The 18,846-nt window shown below is 41.8% G+C and overlaps 1 protein-coding gene across 1 annotated transcript in view; it reads right to left on the bottom strand.

Moving 5' to 3' along the window:
• METTL24 (methyltransferase like 24) overlaps positions 1-14,738 on the bottom strand; it is a 37,173-nt gene extending 22,435 nt beyond the window's left edge. The window contains exons 1-2 of the mRNA XM_033055422.2: positions 14,688-14,738; positions 3,333-3,431 (exon numbers count right to left, since the gene is read on the bottom strand). The gene's annotated coding sequence lies outside the window, so the exon portion shown is untranslated. The remainder of the gene's footprint in view (positions 1-3,332; positions 3,432-14,687) is intronic.
• Positions 14,739-18,846: the final 4,108 nt, after the last annotated feature.

Below are 18,846 nucleotides of genomic sequence, written 5' to 3'. Positions count from 1 at the left end.
ATAACAAAGGGATTTAAGCAAGTGCATAACTAAACAGAGCAATCATAGCATGTGTGTCAATGCTGAGCTGCCTTGGACATCTAGAGTCTAAAGCCAGGATAAAAACCCTGCAGAAGAAGAGATAGAGACCCTGCACGGAGGAACACTGTAAGTCAAAGCTCTTGTACAGACCAAGAAAGCAAAGACTGAAAATGCACTGGTTTCATCAGAAACCTGGACATGTCAAAAATCACTGAAGGGTGAAGTCAGCTTTACCAGCAGCTGAGCAGCAGCCTGAATTAGCCAAACCCAAGTGACTGAGCCAGCAAAGCCATGAGACTGTGAGTGACACCCTACAGAGGAGCCCCTGCCTGCAGCACCAGCCCTGCCTGTCCATCCACCAGCTCAGGCCAGCATTTCAGCCCAGGCCACCATATTCCACTCCACCTTCTTCCTCCAAATCCACTCTGGAAAAGGCAGGCACAGAGCTGGAGAGTGCTGCACCCTTTCCAGAACCAGCAGTTGATCGAGAGCAGGTCCAATTCATACAGCTCTCGCCATAGCAGTGAGAAGGGGGCAGCGGGGAGCAGAAAGAAGCACCAAAGCTGTGGCTACTCCTGGCCAGGAAAGGCTGCACTGCTCTGCACCAGCATCAGCATCAACATCCACAGTTAATTCTTGAAGGGCTTCTCAAACCATGCAGCCCAGACATCAAAGTCAGGGGTTGCAGGGCACAGGTTGATACTATGCAGGTAAGAAATAAAGACTGAGAAGAGCTGCAGGAACCCAGGTGAGCCATCATGATGAAAAGTTGTTCTTTGGGCCCCGTACCAGTCCCAGCTGCAGGAATGGGAGCTGACACTGTCAGAAAGGCAACAACTGAAACAGTGGAAAGAACAAAGCCAGGTTAAATATCAATCCTGAACAGACTGCTCTCATCTTACTCCTTTCCTTCCTCTACAGCAGAGTGCAGAGGCTCAGTTCTCAGTCTTAAACTAAAAAGCACAACTCTGGTCCCACCGAACTACAGCAATGAAACCATTTTCCACAGAGGTGAGAGTAAAACCTGGAACTCAGCCTTTAATGTGGCAGCACTCTCCACCATGTACCTTATAAAAAGTAAATAAAACTCTCATTCTTTAAGAAGTGTACGCTCTGAAAGCATACCTGGAGCTTTACATTCAAAGAGCTGCACACTGCATCACCACCTCCCTGCTCCTGCTTGCCTCATAATTCCCATGGAAAATTCTTAAAAGCAAATACAGCATCTCTTCACATAGTTCCCAGGATTCACTATGTTTTAAGCAATGATTTGCACTGCACCCCACTACCCATTTCCCTTCAGTCTCATAACAATCAAGGAATAAATGGCACTGCAATAATAAGCACTAATTTAAGACACAGAAGAATAATGTATTCTCTACAGAAAACTGAGATTCTGCAGTGCTGCCACTTAATTGAGTCATGGCATTATGAGCAATTACAACAGAGTTTGAAGCAATTTTAACAGCTCTTCTACTGAATAGCTCTTGCTATTAAAAAAAAGCCAAACAAACAAAAAAACTAAAAACCAAAAACACCCACAAAAAATCCCCCAAACAATAACACCAGCTAAAAATAATTTTTAAAAAACCAAACAAAAATCAATGCCTGAACCTGCCTTTAGCACCATCAGCAGTCTGTTGCATGGTTTACTGATGCACTGAGCTCATCTTGTTCCGGGCTTTTGCTCCCTCCTATGATACAAACACCAGCACAAGAAAGATGCTTCTCCTGATCATGAAATACCAGCACTGAAAATGCTTTTTCGGGCCACACCTTGACCCTGCTGACATGGCTCCTTCCTGCTCTGGCAGCTTGACCATTCTATACTCATGGCATAGAGCTGAACTTAGGGACAGTAATTAGTAGACACTTGCTCAGCAAACAAGGAAAATGACATCCCATGCTTATCTACATAAACAAGATGCCATTTTGGAAGTGCTCATACCAGTCATGGTGTTATCCCATCACACATTCATCTTGTAACATCTGCTAGGTCAGGAACAGGGATTCCTCTCATTTTTTGTTTTCACTTATGCTTATTCCCCCAACCAGGGTCAGTTACTCTGAGAATGAAACTTCTCACTGAGTGTGTCAAAAGCAATAAACTCTCTGTTAATTAATGTCCTTGTAGGCTTTGACCCAACTAGTGGAGTTTGGCAGCATCTGCCACTGTTTATTAAGTCACTGAGATGAAGGATGAGGATGTTTTCAAACTTAATACATCTGCCACAGTCTAAACTTCTGTACAACAAAACAAGCAGTTCTACATACATCTCTTGCTGTCGCCACACAGATCATCTTGCCTCCTGCCCTCTCAGTGCTGGCATGAGTGGCAGCAGAGAAGTCATTTTATTGAGAATTTATCCAGGGGTACCGCAAGCTGGAGAATACGTGAACACCCGGCTATCGTCTTTTTTAGAGGTGTTTCAAATGAATCTCAGCCTTGAAAGCACTTTGGATTAACAAAGAATTTCATACGTGAATGACATTTCAGTGATGTTGGCACCTGGGGCTTTTTGCTGCTCCTCAGTGTAAGTAATGATTCAGTCATCTCTGTATTCAAGGGTCAGTTGCTGATAGACCTGGGTACCAAAAGCAGCTGCTCTGTTGGAATTGTGAGCATCCAGCACCTTTTCCATTTTTTGTTACAGAAAATGTGCACACAAATGCTGTTGTGCATAAGTGATGCCTCTGTTAAGACATGATGGCCCAATTTCCATGTATGCCGAATGCTGGAAGTACCCATCAACACAATCTGGATTTGGAAATGACATATTTTAAAAACCACATAAACCCACTAAATTCCGTGGCCATCATTTTTGTCCTGAAAATACCAAGATTCTATTGGTATTATTGAAACAACTTGTCCAAGTTGGGGTCTGATGCCTTGTTCTCATTTTACTGGGAACCTCAACTGCCTCCTTTTGAAGTAAAATGAGCCTGGTTATCATATTATTATTGAGAGGTGGAGTGGTTGAATAGACTCTCTTGATACAGAGAGCTCTGTATTTTTCCATCTGAGAGGGAGAGAGGGCAGAGAGACAGAAGCACCGCATCTAGAATTTCAGTCATACCATACTCCTGTCAGGACACAAACCCATTTGGAAATAAATAACACGGAAATAATGCATTCTTTCTAACCTGTATTTTGACCTTTATACTTATGTTGACTATCAGTGCTAGGTTAAGCAACTTTAGAAATAAATCAGTTTCAAAAAGTTTGATGTGAGGTTAATTCCTTAGATATGAAGCAACAATCTGTGCCAGGCAAAGTGTTTTCTAAATGGAGACTGAAACGAAAAACCTACCTGAGAAGTGCTAATGTACTTTAGGAACCTTAAGGCCTCATAGTTGAGGGAAGGGGTTGGACTTGCCCATGGTTGTAGTTCAATGTGCCATCTTACAGTCTGTAAAACAAAGCAAAACAAAAAACACCTTAAAGGCAGTGCAAGCATAAATTACAAGGGCTAATAAATTAAGGAGATTTAATTTAAGTAAGGAGAGTTTCCTGGGGGCTTGTCTACACATGAAAAACATTTCAGAATGAAGCAGAGTTTCAACTACAGTGAAAAAGCATCTATGATTTATAATGATCAGCTTTGAAAGCAGATGTAGGTAATTCAGAAATAAAATGCTCCTCATCCAGGATAACCCATTATTTATTATTATATGTTATCCAGGTTAACCCAATGTGTTAACCCATTTATTCTAGGACACCCAAGTAAGCCGTGAGAAATGCATGAAGAAAATCAAGATTTAAATAACCAAATCCTACCACAAAACATCTGAAAACAGTGATGATAATTTTAATTTCATGTCTATCAGGCATCTCTGCTTGAATGTCCACTAAACAAGAACTTGGATTGCAAACACTAATCACGAAAGGAAATTTTCTTTTTTCTTTTTTAAGATCTAGATATTATTTCAGAACAAGCTTCTTGTGGGCTTTAAGAAAAGTCCTCTTCCTCTCCCATGCTTGCCTGACAGATATACCACAATTCTTTGTTTCCCTGAAAAAATGTAAGTGTGGCTGCCTGTAGCCCTACCACTTCTCACTTACATAGCCCCAAGGACGCAGCTCTGGTGGGTGCTTTCTGTGCTCCCTCAGCTCTGAACCTCGGGGATCCTGACAGCTTTTCCAGAAACACTTCCCACATAGAGTGGGACAGAAAAGGTCTCTCAGACACGTGCTTGCAGAGCAGCAGGGCTCTGTGCTCCCATCTGCGCCACCCTCTCCAAATTCTGCCCGCTGTCATGCCAGCAAGTTTAGACTTGTCATCTCTTGCCCTCAAGGAGATAAAAATACAAGCACGGTGTTAAGTTGTACTAAATCAAGATTGATTCCTCGTGGCTTTTCATCTTCAGGCACCATAACTCATTTCTACAGCTGGGCAGGTCATATCAAGCTTCTCTTTAATCATCCTCAATTAACTGAGCTTCCATAATGGACAGGATGGGGCTTCTCCCTCAAAGGCTCATGCTGGCATTCAATAAAATACAATCAGAAACCCCACCTGGGATTCCCACGGGACTGTATTTCAGACAAAGCCCTAGAAAATATGAAGGAGACAGCAACTGGCTGGAGAGGATGGAGGCAAGTGAGATGAGGCACTGAGCCCCCAGACAGGACTGGTCTGTGGCACCAGAAGAATAGCCAGCACAATGACAGCAGGGATCCTCTGATGCCAGAGAGAAATGCAGGAAAGAGAAGGTAAAATTAGAAAACAAAGATTATTAAAGAGGACCACCAGACCAGATGGCATTTGCCTCGAGCTGGTACCATGAGTTGATATTTTTGCAGCCTAAGTAAACTTAGTCTACAGTGAATGTGAATTAGGGGTCTGTACGAGGTTTATTGTTCCTTTAGGGATTATTTTTGAGATTTGTTGTGGTTTCTGGGTTGGGGTTTTTTTTAGTTGGTTGGTTGGGTTTTGTTGTTTGTTTTTTTTTTACTGTAAAGAGATGATGAAAAGGATATTGAGGGGTTTTTTTTTCCCCCAGAAGCAGACAAAAGTAGCATTTCTCACCCTGAGACTTCCCGCCTGAAGCAAACTTGGACTCCTATACCCTACACAGCATGAGCCTGGAAGCAAGCTAGCAAGGCAGCTCTGCAGCAGCATGTCCCCCTGACCTCTGCTTGCAGCAGGCAGCCTGCAAACAGCGAACAGCAGGAGGATAGGTGCACACCAGGGAGGGAAATGCGTGTAATCTTTCAGAATGAGTCACAGTTCACACGGCTGAATAACGTTTGCAATGACAGGAATGCTGCTGTTTCAACAGGCTTGAAAGCCGAAATGAAAATGAAGACTGACAACCATTTTCAAGGGAAAAATAAAAAAGAAAAAAACCCAAAAAAACCAACCAAACAAAAAAACCCAACCCTAACCCAAACAAAAAAACCCCACCAACCACCCAGATACCTATACATCCATGCCCAGTTATTCTGAAATCTATTTGTGTGAGAAGTAGCTCATTAAGTAGAGGAATTGCAGGGTGGCCATTGTGGACTGCTCAGCAAGAATTCCTTCTGCACGGAGTTGACAGGGAAGAAAAGAAATCTCTATAATGAACCACATGAATGAGGTTCTTCCTCAGCAGAGTGCAATGTCCAAGAGCCACCGCAGCTTATATTCGGGTTCTGAAAATCTTAAAGACAATAAACTGCCTTCCCACTGACTCCAAACTACTGATAAACACATGAAAATGAAATAAAAACCCCAGAGACTCACTAATGCAGTTTCACTAAAAAATAGGGGAGAAAATGGAAAAAACAGAAAGAGATTAAGCTTTTTGTATAGTTCTTTAAATTGAGGAGCACTACATAAATGCTACTTTTGTGACAGAGATCAGACCCGAGGCTCCTGTTTGACGGGAATGCTTTTGAATAGCTTCTCAAACCTCACACTTGGTTCCTAGCTCCTTAGGAAGCAACAGCCTATTTCCATTCACTAAAGAACATACCAGAGAATCCTGTTCCTAACATCTCCTAACACCCCTACAGGGTGACCCAGTGCCTTACAGTAACATTCGCAGACTATGGATGGGGTGAAAATCCAACACATCTCTCAGACAGGGTGCACCCCCCAGAGGGTAACACAAATGCTGGCGATGTGTTCAGGAACACAAAATATTCTCCTGAAGGAGCTGGTCCATAGGCACATTGGTAGCCTTTGTTTATAGTTTTCCAGATAATTTTCAGCCTGGTTCAGAGTGTTTCCATGTAAGCCTTCTCAAATAAAATCTACAGATGCTTTGTGAAAATCAGGTTTATCCCTGATAAAAAAACGATCCTTATTTGGGGAGTTCCCCCCCTCTCTTGACTTTGCAATTTTATTTATTTAGAGCAAATCTGACTGTGGCATCATGATTTGGATTTTCCCACCTGTATTGTGGAAATCTCTAGAATGACTGAGAGCAGGTCCCTGTGGCTGCTGAACAAACAAGATGAGGAGCATCTTCTTTCACAGAGGGCTTGACAGCAAGAGGAGCAGAGAAGCTATTATAGCCCAGATTATACAGCTCTGGATATGAAATTCAGATCTCCCCAAGGCTGCCCAGGAGGAGCCAGAAAATGGGTTCAGACAATCTGCTTTTTTGCTTATCACCAGGGGTGTGCTCTCTCCCTAGGGTAAGGACTGATCCGACCAGACACCATGACTGTGCTTCCCAAAAATCAACATATCCATATTCCACAATATAAAGAGATGACAGTGCCTGGAAAGTTACAATGGCACTGAAAAAAAAAAAACATACTTGATATTTTAAAGTATCCCTCTGTATACTGCTTCACTTATACACACATTAACTGAAATTAGCATTGTAAGAAAAATCAGTCTTCAGCAAGACTTTATCACAAACACTGGTCAGACACTGACTTCAGCCACTCCTGAAGGGTAATGGATATCCAGAAACTGTTATTCAGAGTGGTGTCTAAATTTTCACCACATCAGATAAACACAGAGAAAAGAAAATCCTAAAGCAATGCCATTGCTGTGTCAGGAAAAGTAGGACTCATTTGAAGGTCTGATTTTTCTTCCAGGTACTTCACACTTAAGGATAGGGACTGATGTTTCCTTCAGACCAATCTGACAGTAATCTGCAAAGACTTCTCTCTGGAGACCACTTTTTCCTAGATTTTTTTCCCTCATAGTCATAGTCATTTGATAATCCCTTAATAACCTGTAGTATATATGTGACATACTTTTAAAGGACTGTCATTTAAAATCTGTCCTAAAAATCTGAAATCATAATATAAAATTTAAATCAAAATGTGCAAAGGGTTCACAAGTCAGCAGATCTAAAATTGTAGGTCTGCCAAATGTTTGGCTTTTCCAGCCTAAACTTACACAAAAATCATTAAATTCTTTCCAGACCAATCCTAGTTTTACTGCACTAAATTCAAAAAGCCCAACCCCTTCCCTCCTGATTACATTTGAAATGGAATTTCTAAGTTTTTCATATTTCCATATTTTTTAACTCAGTAGCTGTTTTCTCCCCCTTTTAATCTCCTTCCTTTTTATCAGCCAATTAAAATTCAGAAACATATTAGCCATTTTTGTAAACAAAAATTCGGGAATCCCACTGCCCTGCCAAACAGTCTGTTGCATCCAAAGAAGAGACAAAAGACTTGTCAATATATACACAGATGTCTTAAGCAAATCCTCCGATTAAATCGCGCAACAATTTAATTTTTTACACCTGAGGCAGGACCAAATGTGAGTGGAAATCATTTGCGGCAATAAATTCCATCAAGAACCATAAATATTTGCTAGCCACAGAAACAAATTATATACACATCTTCATCTCCAGTTTTTCTGTCTGTACCCTGTTTCAAGCACTGAGCAGACCAGAACGTACTCATGGGTGAAATTTTGAAGGGGTTTTATCAATTTGAAAGGCGGTACATGAGATTCAGCTTCAGATTGCAAAACTTCAGACACCTACATGGCAAATTTATTAGACTGCATTCCTGAAGGCTTGCCCTTATGAGAACAGATTGTCCCCAGATATGATTTACAGAGCTTGGATGTAAATTTGTGGTCCCTCTCAAGCACCTGTGGCCTTAAGCACATTAGTTTATTGTGGTCTTACTGTTTGGGATTTTCCCCTCAATTCAAAAGTGCCCTGAACAGTGAAAGCTGCTTGCTGCAGCCCACACAAGCCCTGGCTTTGCAGGACGTGCCAACGCCTCGCAAGGGACACGCGACCAGCGCAAAACCTGCCAAAGGGAGTGGGAGGGCTGCTGAGGATGGAGGCAGCCAAACCTGGCACACTGCTCCTCTTGCCAACAGCACAGAGCGGCTCCAGCAGCAAAGAATCCCTCCTGAATGCCCATGTTTCATTTCAGAGGCAATTAGCTGGGTGGTTCCCAGGGAGAGCCAAGAGGTAAGGAACACTGCTGCATGCAGACAGGCATCAAGGAAGCTCCCATAGCAGGCTGCGGAAGCTGAGTTATTTGACAGGATAGATGAGGCAGACAGGATCTTTAAGGGAATGATTCATGTCACTAGAGAGTATATCTATAAAATATGTAAGGTGAGTCAAGCACTGGGAAAGTCCATGTCTCTCCATGATCTGCAAAGGAAGCCTGAAGGATGGGCTCAGGAACATTTACACCACAGACCTTCAACACTGCAGAACACTCTCAACGCCAGACCATTCACACACCCCATGCTGCAGAGAAACATGCATTTTACAGGGCTGAGCCTACCCTTTAGCTGTGAGCCTAAAGCAACATTTAGCTGCACTTCATTCTTCAGTAGGGTCGAGTAATTCCAAATGTTTTATGTTTGGAGCAGCAGTATGTGGCACAAGTAAAACAAACTCCACCTCAAAGCAGAGGTACCAGCAGGAAAGAACAAGTATTCCTTCAGCCTTGGCACAGACCTCCTTGAGAAAGGTCAATTCATACAGTCCCCTTTAGCTAAATGTAACCAGCACCACCAGGGCTCACAACTCATAAAAACTGGCTACCTTACATCATTAATTTAGGAGTAGCAGGGACACACACAGGCTCAGCAAGCTGTAATTTAAAACACAGGCTTACAAAGTGACTGACTCATATTTAAAACTTTGAGTGAAATAATTTCCAACACATCTGGCTTTATGGATATTCCATCCCTACATGTCTGAACGGTTTCTTTCCTTTCTTTTCTCTTTCATATTACTATTATTTTTTCTTTGCAGTTTGGCTTTCTTAAACATATGATGTTTTCTCTTAAGAAACCATAGTGCAAAACTTGCTAATACATTCCTCCTCTGCATGCATGTGCCTGTATCAAGAGAAAAGCAGTGGGTTCCCTCTGAGGCATCAGGCATTGAGGGAATCACAGGAAAAAGCAGCTGACACCTAGTCCTGCAGCCACCTAAACTGAGAATTTCCACTCCAACAGTGAAGCTTCCACACATTGCACAAAGTCCATGATGAACAGGGGAAAAAAATTAATACAGGAAATCTCTCTATTTCTCCACTTTTCTACTTTTCTGAGTTTCTCTAAGACAGACATCTCTGACACCACATGCACACAGCCTTCTCCATACCTTGTTGCTCTGCCCTCTGCATGCACCACATTGGTGCAGTGCAATGAGCAGGCCACAAAGGGAGTCCCTCCCACAGGCAAACTCCAGAGCTAAAAAACCTGCAGTGTTACAGAATCACAGAATGGTCTGGGTTGGAAAGGACCTCTAAATATCACCATGTATAACCCACTTCCATGGGGCACGCATTCCACTAAGTCAGGTTGCCCAAAATAAACCGTATCGCCCCCTGTACAGACCCTTGATGGACACCACTCGTTACTGGTTTGTCATTTAGACATTGAGCCACTGACTATAACCAACTCCTTATCCATCTATCAGTCCATCCATCAAATCAATATCTTTCCAATTCAGAGGCAGCAATGCTGGCTATGCCTAGACAACTCCCTGTCCCCAGCATGTTTTAACGTGTCTCCCAGGAGGATCCACTCCATGATCTTATCCAAAGATTTGATGTTGAAAAAGTAGGCTGAAGAATAATAGCTTTGTGCCAAGATAAGCAAGCAACATGTCACACATAGAATCTGGTTTATCCATGCAGGAAGGGAAGTAAATCCTGCCTATGGAAACCAGTCCCGTGATAAGAGTGCTTTCTGCATTAATGAGTGTGTGTCTTAAATTTAAATGGGTTTCCAACATTATCTGTATGTGGAGAATTCTATGTCTGGACGTGTGTGTTTTATTTTACGGAAGAGGGAATGTCTAGGATGCACTTAAGTCTCCCCTAGCTCCTCACTCTTTGTGCATCATCTTTTCCAAGTCTCTACACACATCTGTCTGCCTGGGAGCAGGATGTGAGTGCTGCAAGAGGCAACTTAGGAAGCTCCAAACATCACCCAGAGGGCTCCACTTAAAAGCAGTTTATCAGCACTTGCTTCACAAGGCTGCAGTTTGAATCAGTAAGTAAAACTCCTATACTTAGCAGGGAAATAGGAAAAAAGGCGAAGTTTTACATTGAAATGAAGAAAACTATTTTCTGACTTCAATTCTCATTAGAAAAGCTTTGAGTCACTGCATGGTAATTGAAACCAAGAGTCTTTACTCTTGAAGAGCAAATCAGTCTGAACATGAATACATAACAACCCCTGAAAAGGCAGCAATCACCAAGCATTTCACCTCTGCTTTCCTTCTGTTAATACTGATGTTTATTTTCTGCTCCTTTTGCTTCTCATTTCCCATCTGATGGTGTGAAACCGAGCCACATGCATACAAATTACTGCTCTGGGGGGAGCTGCTGCCCTTACCTGCAGGCAAGCTGCACTAGTGACCTCCATGCAAAACACCAACAACTTCGATGCCCTGGGAGATTCTGTACTTCACACACACAAAATCCACACTCAAGCTCTCTCCAACTCTACTTTCAGGTTTGTGTCTTTTCCCCTAAGTGTCTCATAAGAAAAGCATGCACAGAAAGAAAGGATGCCCACCATTGACTTCAAGTGACAGAATTTACATTTAAGAATCAAGAAATTTATTTGGTTCCAAAATTAACACAAGGAAGCCAGATCTGTAGAGGAATTTAGGTGACTAATGCTCCAATGATTTCAAATAGTAACCCTGAATTCCCCAGGAAAAGGTATTGGGAACTCACTTGCCAGGTTTACATTAGCCACGGTGGACACCCCTGTAAATCCACTATCACCCTGAGTGCAGGTTTGGGACTTACAGGAAGCAGGGTTTCAGAAGACTCGCCAAAATATTAATTTGTGGGCACTTATGAATTCAAAAAGCATTGCATCTAATTCATCATTTACACAGCGTAACTACCACTCCTCACTACCTCTGAGGAATAAATCCACTGCAGCCAAAGGATCTGGGGGCTGCAGGGGTAGGAAAGGGAAGTGCTGCACTGGGGAACCTCTCTTCAGACATTCAGAGGTCACCAGAGACTAACAGCTCTGCCACTGGGAATCCCAGCAACATATGGGAGACACATTTATTAAAAGAGAGATTGACTTTACTCTAAGAGACATACAGCTGTGAGAATAGCCAAGAGAGATTTCTTTGCTGTGGTTCTAAATTAAATAAATAAATTGGGCAGCAGCGTACCAGCACTATCCAGAGGCTGACAGCATGATAATATATCTAATGGAGATAAAACCAGGAGCCAGAACAGACTGAAATTTATGGAAGTAAATTCTCAAAACTGCTTAAGCAGCTCAATCAGCTGAATTCCTGCCAGTGCCCGTATGCCTTTGCCAACACTTAAGGATAACAGCCAGAAACAGATACAGCAACTACTGGTCACTGCTTGTCAAATTCAGTTTCTGCTAAGCAGAGGCAAGACCGTGGTTTCAGCCTGTATTCATAACTGCTTTAGTTGAAGTGCTCTGGCTGAGAAATAGGGAGATGTCATAATCCATACAATAAGGGAAAAAAGCTATTTTCCTCTAGGTTGACTTCACTGCAATTTTTAAACCATAGAATACAACAAACAGAATTCAGTAAATGCTCAGCTAGCCAGATAAACTGAGTTTATTTTGTGCAAGTTCCAGCATTCTGTGATTTACATATAGGGATGCCTCTGGCAGCCTATCCACTGACTTCAGAGCCTCTGCCTGAGGCTAAGAACTGGGGAAAAAGAAGGTGCTTTAGAATAAAACCAATACTTTCACACAAATAAGAACATTTCACAGTTGTGCAGCCTTCTCTCTCATCCAAGTGGAATGCAAATGTCTAAACAGAAATGGTCCACCACAACTTCTAGACGAAAGGGAGATATAAAACATTAGAAAACCCTTCCCTCTTCATCTTCCCCTCCTGGGTAAGTACCAGACAACCCTCTGTGCCCAGGGAGTAGGAGAGGGCAGGATTTGTCACTATATGTCTATAATATCATACAGCAAGTAAATATCAACTCTTATCCATGGGTAAAGCAAAAGGCTGAGTAACTTTTACAGGTATTTCAGAGGGTAAAACCCTAAGGTAAAATAGACAGTATTTACAACAGGTACCGGGGTACTGTTCCTTCAACCCACCATCAGTTCACGTGGTCAAACTGGGTTTTACTGGATAACAAGGGAAGACTCAAAAAGCCAAACTCCACTTTTTTCTTCTTTAACTCCTCATTTCATAAAGGATTAGATAATGGAGTTTCACAGAATTATATGTATTCTAGCCTTAAATACATTCCCTTTATTTTTTTAAACATGCTTATGGATTAGTGCCCTTAGTCGAGAGCTATGTAAAAGTCTTCCAAATAAAATAAAACAGCGTGTTGGGCAAGTAGTTCCCTCTGTCTAGAAAGGGAACAACAGCTGGCTTACAAACTCTTAGAATTTTAAGTACAAAATGGTACATTTATTTTCCAATCTACAGAGAAGAAAATCAAGATCATTTCAAAGCACACAAATTTGAAATATATTTTGTTCAAGACAAGTATGGAAGCAAGCATCATAATCCCATGGAGGATGAGCTTGGGCAAATATGTACCATCCTCTTTAATCAAGGCTATTTTCCAATGTTTTATCACTAATTCTGAGCATTATACAAATGAAGTACTGAAAAACTACATGGTTTGACCCTGAACTCATGATGCACCCAGAATTCCCACGGATTTCATAATGAATAATAATTGCAAGATCAAACCATTAATCAAGACATCTAACGAAGAAGAAACACATCAGCTCAGCAGCAACCAATTGACACATAATTGCTTCTTGTTTAATTTTCTCAAAAGAGGGAAGGAAAAGGAACACAACATTGTTGCTTCCCCTATTCAGGATGAAACAGAGTTCACTTTTTTGAAAGTTTCAGCGCTCCAGAACTACCATGAGGACAGTCCAAAAAGAGACAAGGCACCAGTACTAAAAATTTTGGGGTTTTTTCAGACAGCTCCTACCCTGCGGTGCTTATCTGTTGGATAAATCTCACTCCTCCACTACTGCCACCCATTCTGCAGAGAGCAGGAAATATTTGGAACTGATTTCTATAATTTTTAGGCTTCTAAGTGGCAGATATTTTCTAACATTTGTATGCCATATCAATAGACATTACCATCTCTTCCCCCTAGCATTTCAAACACTGTGTCTTTGTAAAACATGAAAGAGGATGCTAAAAAAAGGTCACTGACTTTGAAGCTCCCAGTTGATTATTTGACTTAGCTAGCTGCTAGGAGAGGAATGAGGAAGAGGGCTGGGGATGGATGAGGCCAAGAGGGGGAGGACAAAACAACAACAGCCACACTGTGAAGTTAATGTCTGCTGCTCTAACATAATTTTCAAATGCACACCTTTCCCAGCCAGGTCCAGTCCTTGGCACATCACTGGTGTTTCCTTCTCTGCCATAATTTTGACTTGGCTAATTTTCCCCACCAGATCAATGTGCCACAACCACACTCAAGAAGTGACCCTACCCCATCAACACTAATAGCAAGAACGTGTTTTTAGTAATATTCCTAAGACAAACAAGCTGCCTATCAGAGTCCTGTAGGGATTCCTTGCTAAGGTCTCAAGGCCCTCAAATTTGTCCTCCACGTGCCAAGAAGGGCAGAGGTTTCAATTCCTTCAGTTTGCAGAAGCCACGAGGTCACTCCTGGAAAGAACCCAGAATTGTGTCTCTTCCAGAAGAACTCATAGCACTGCACCTAAAATCTATCAGAAAGTGGAACACAAAGCACACTGCAGTGGGTCACTTGTTCAATAAGCTGTTGGTTAGCTCTTTCTTCCACAAGCATGTAATCCCAGAGGTTCTCCATATAAAATCTGAAGCAGTTGGCTTGACCTGACAGTCCCAAGAGATTTCAAAAGCAGATGTCCCACTGCTAAGTCCTCCTGGTCCTATACTGCCAGAGACAAGAGAAGCCCCCACTGCATGATGGGGAGAGGTGGCAGCAAGAATGATGCTTCTCACAGATTTGGGATTTGCAAAATCACAACAATTCTGTTCTGACTTGTGAAGAACTCTGCAAAGGCATTTTGTTCCAGTCTGCAAAGCAAATGGAGAAGACTTTGGTGAGAAGCAAGATTTCTGTCTTTTAACAGCTGCTGGAACTACTACATTTATCATTACACACAAACACAATGAAAGGTTTATTTATTTTATTTATACATGTGTCAGGATGAACATAAATTACAGCACTAGTTTTTAAATGTTGTAAAAAATCAATAAGAGAGCAAAATAATTACCAAGGGGTTCTCCCAGAACCATACTCAGGACTTGTGCTTTTCAAGGGATCAGCAAGGACCCCATCCACCCATTCTCTGACAGTGCAGTTCACGAGCATTTGCAGCCAGAGTCCGTCCTCCCTGGGGGCACCTGAGCATGATGGCACATTCAAAAGCAAGACTACTGAAGATAGAAGAGAAAATCAGATGGGGAAACAACATATCATTGAAAATCTAAGCCCTTCCACTTAGCATAAACAGCTGGGGACATTTTTCCATCTCCTGCTGAAATGTACCCAGTTGTTGCCATGAGAGCCAGCTCAAAATCATGGCTTTCATCTGTTACCCTAGGCACCCATCCATTTGTGTACATGGTTTCTATTACCTTGAGAGACTGGCTAACTCAAAATAGAGCAGTGCATCACCCTGTCACTTTTGTAGGCAAAAACACTAAAAACAAACAGCATTAGGGTGAGTGTATGCCTACAGATTGCGTGATACATATGCTATATACCACAACTGAAAGAAAAATTGAATCACACCTTTTTTGCCCTCTTTTAGTTGTTACACTGAACTGCAGGTCATTTGATCTTAGACACAAAAGGGATCTGGACAACGTTTCACCATGCACAAAAGTATCTTGGTGCATATCTTCTGGCTACAAAAACACTCAAGTTGATTAAATGACTCACATCCACTGCACACAGCTCTGGAGCACTGAATAGCCGTCCAAGACAAACTCAGCTCAAAGTTAATTTTAGACCGAGCGATAAGAGTGGGTTGTGTTGCGGATGCCATCAAAGATTAGTGGTGGTTGACACAAACTTTCTCACTTATGTGTCAAATCTTTTATCTAATCTGTGCTACAAGTGGCAGGCATTACTGCCAGGCTGCAGGACAGCCTGATCTACCACAAGCAAACCAGACTGCTTGAAGAAAGGCTGAAGGTCTCTGCCAAATGATACCTAAATCTCCAAATTCTACATCTGTTCTGTAAGAAGTGATGGTACTCTTGTCATGCTGTCTGCATGAGTCTGCAAGGCACCTGTGAGAGGGTTTTGTTCTTCACCACAGGATTTCAGTACTGCCCCTTGTCAGGGTCCGCTGGGGTTTGGCTCTAGACTCACCCCAAAGATCCCCCAGCTGCACCTTGGTCTGAACTGTGGCCACAGCTCAGTGAAAGTGCCATGAGAGAGATATCTGGCATGCCAGCACTTACCATGCAACCCCTGAGCAGACACATTTCTCTTAACTGCCTGGCTGGCTGAGTAAATGTTGATGTGAACTGACTGAACCAACTGCGACGAAAACCTTTCTAGTGATGAAGTTAAACACTTGTCTCATAAGAAGGCAGATAAAGGTTGGAGATGTAAAGTAAAAACCCTAGGGCTATCCAGGAGAATTTTTACCTGTCCAAATCTCTCTTTCTGGACTCTTCTCTCTCCACGGAAGGAAATTTTAGAAAAGAATGTAGAAAGACTGGCCACCTTGAGGGCTGCTTGAGCAAGGAAAGCTGTGTGTCCTCAAAACTGTCCTCACTTCTTATTTCAAAACATGAAATGTGACAAAAGATAATTTTTGGCACTAACTGTGCCACTGTTACTGGACAGTTCAGGTGATTTGGCCCCCACAGCAGTCCCATGAATCAGTCTGAGTTGAAGACAGCAAAGAGGAATGCTTCTTTTCTTTCTGATCTGCTACAGCAGTCATAAAGGATTCACATTTTGTACAAGGCCTGTGAACCGTCTCTCTGGGTTCAAGGGAATGATGGCACAACTGTAATGGCCACCACAGAACAAGGCATCTGCAGAATAAATTACCACCTCAATCCTTGTGTCCCTTAAACACCTAGTTTTATTTTCTTCTGTGGCACAGCTACTTAGAAAAATTTCTATGTCTTTATCTGCTGAAAGAAAGCCTTAAGCAGGTATTTGAAAGATTTTTAAAGAAATCTATGCTATTGGATATAAAGTCTCATAACACTGTAATGACTTTCTGAAGAATAATATTCCACATCTGTTCGTCAAAAAGTCATGAAGGAAGAACTATTTCAGGTAATAAAAAGTGTGTAAGAATCAAGGTTATTCTTAGTAATCATCTACCTCACAAGCTTGCAAGTGACATCATTGTCAGAAAAAACATTACCATTTCCTCTTTATGGTACACTATAAACACATTTCATCTGCAGTTAAAATACAATAAAAGCCCAGTATTGCCATTGCTTGACTACCTGGAGAAGGATTCCTGTGTCTGGGTACTTTCTGGGACCTCAGCTGCCCATGTTTACAGGCAGAGCTGGCTGATGCTTCCCAGATTTGGTTATCAGCTGATGAAAACTGCTTTCAATAAACGTTTATTCTTTTTTTCCAAAGACAATAACCTTGTTTAGCCTGAATATTTGAGCAAAACCAGACTGCTCCTATCTTGTGCTAATCTTACCTGATAAGCAGCTTTGGGTTGGTTTATATTTGCTAAAAGACTTCCAAGTGCTGGAGGGAGAAAGTTGTCAACTAGTGTCCCCTCCTCTGGGGTCCACTAAGTCATCATACAGAACAATTATGGTGGAGTCTGGTCTCTCTAGCGAGGTATTAAACCAGGGCAAAGAATGCTTATTATAGTCTTAAAAAACCCCATCACCTTTTTTTATTCCATTGATGTCAGATCATTGTTCAGGCTAAATTCCAGTTTGGCTAATCACATTGTATCTGCCAGATTGCTTCTCTAATTGCAGAGCAGTCAAATGTAGCCAGAGGGACCTCAGGAGGTTGCCCTGAAGCACAATGAAAAACATTCCTAGACCTTCCCTGTGTGGATACCCACCGTTCGCATTATTCTAAGGAGTCTTTCCATTCCTTACCAACTGCAGAGTTAAAAGATTTTCCTAATATCTTGCCTGAAAATAAAACTAGTTACTTCTTGTCCTTTTTCCAGTGGACCTAGGGAACAATCGGTCATTATGCCCTTCAAAAAAACTTACTCTTTTCAGTTTGAAGAGTCTTGGCACATTCCCTCAAAACCTACTTTTCTGTATACAAAACAAGTACCAGTACTTCAGGCTTTCCCTGCAGGTTTGCCTTCCTGCAACCATCTTCCATCTTAACATTTTTGTCCTCTGAATTAACCTCTTTTCAGTTTGTCTACTTGTTATTAAAGGTGCCCAGAAGTAGCACATTCCAAGGAATAACCAATATCCAGCTCTTCAGCTTTGCACTCCTCTGCAGCAGCGTCCCACGTGCCACTCACATCCATCAAAGCCAGGATGTTATTCCCTCAACGCAGCAATTAGGGAACAGCACTGCAGGCTGTAAAGCTCATCACACTGGGACGCAGGTGGAGAGGCTGGAATAATCTTTGGAGATCCGAGAGGCCACTTTGACCCATGTGGCTCCTTTGGTTTGGCTCAGCCAGGGGAAATCCACTCCTGCAAACGTGGCCTGATGGGACTCCCTGCACAGTTCCCAAAGCCCTGCCGTGTCACTCTGGTGTAATGTTAAATCATTGCTCCAGGCACTCAGAATTAATAAACTTATAAAAGTTAAATCCCAATCCAAAACAGACAAGCTATTACACCATGGGATGTGGAAAGACAGATGGATAAACTTAACTTCAGAAGGACAGACGGATCAATTTAACTTCAGAATAACCAAGTTTTCTCCAAGAATTTTGGCTCTTCCTCATAAAGTCAGACTAACTTCCTATAAAAGCAAAACTTATTGTACTTTTAAAGATGTGAAGCCAGTTTGAAAACACTATACATGCAACTAGGCAATGAAAACATCTGATACATTCTTTAAATCAAATTTCTAGAAGAATTAAAAAGGACTCTTGGCATAAGCCTTACATATCACTGACACAAATGTAAATGGCATTGTCATACTAAAGTTAAAACCCAAATGTAAATTTAAGTAAAATCTTAGCAATAGTGTAATGCTAAATCAAATGAGGTTATTATGAGCCTGCTGTATTACTAAGTGCCAAAAATGTTTTATTCCAGATAAGTTCAAAGATATCACTCCAAAACAATTTGCAGACAATTAAAGATGAGACTCTTATCAGTCATCACTGCAGAGAAGCAGTAAATTATTGGAAACAGTTCCTATTTAAAGAAAACCACAATCTTCAATCCAACAAGAAAAGGCAAAGTATAATTAGTCTGCATTTATAATGAACCAAAGGACCA

This window comes from Catharus ustulatus, chromosome 3 (genome assembly GCF_009819885.2).
Source record: "Catharus ustulatus isolate bCatUst1 chromosome 3, bCatUst1.pri.v2, whole genome shotgun sequence".
NCBI classification, from domain to species: domain Eukaryota; kingdom Metazoa; phylum Chordata; class Aves; order Passeriformes; family Turdidae; genus Catharus; species Catharus ustulatus.
Note: the sequence above shows the minus strand (reverse complement) of the source record. Positions and strands in the feature narration are given on the sequence as shown.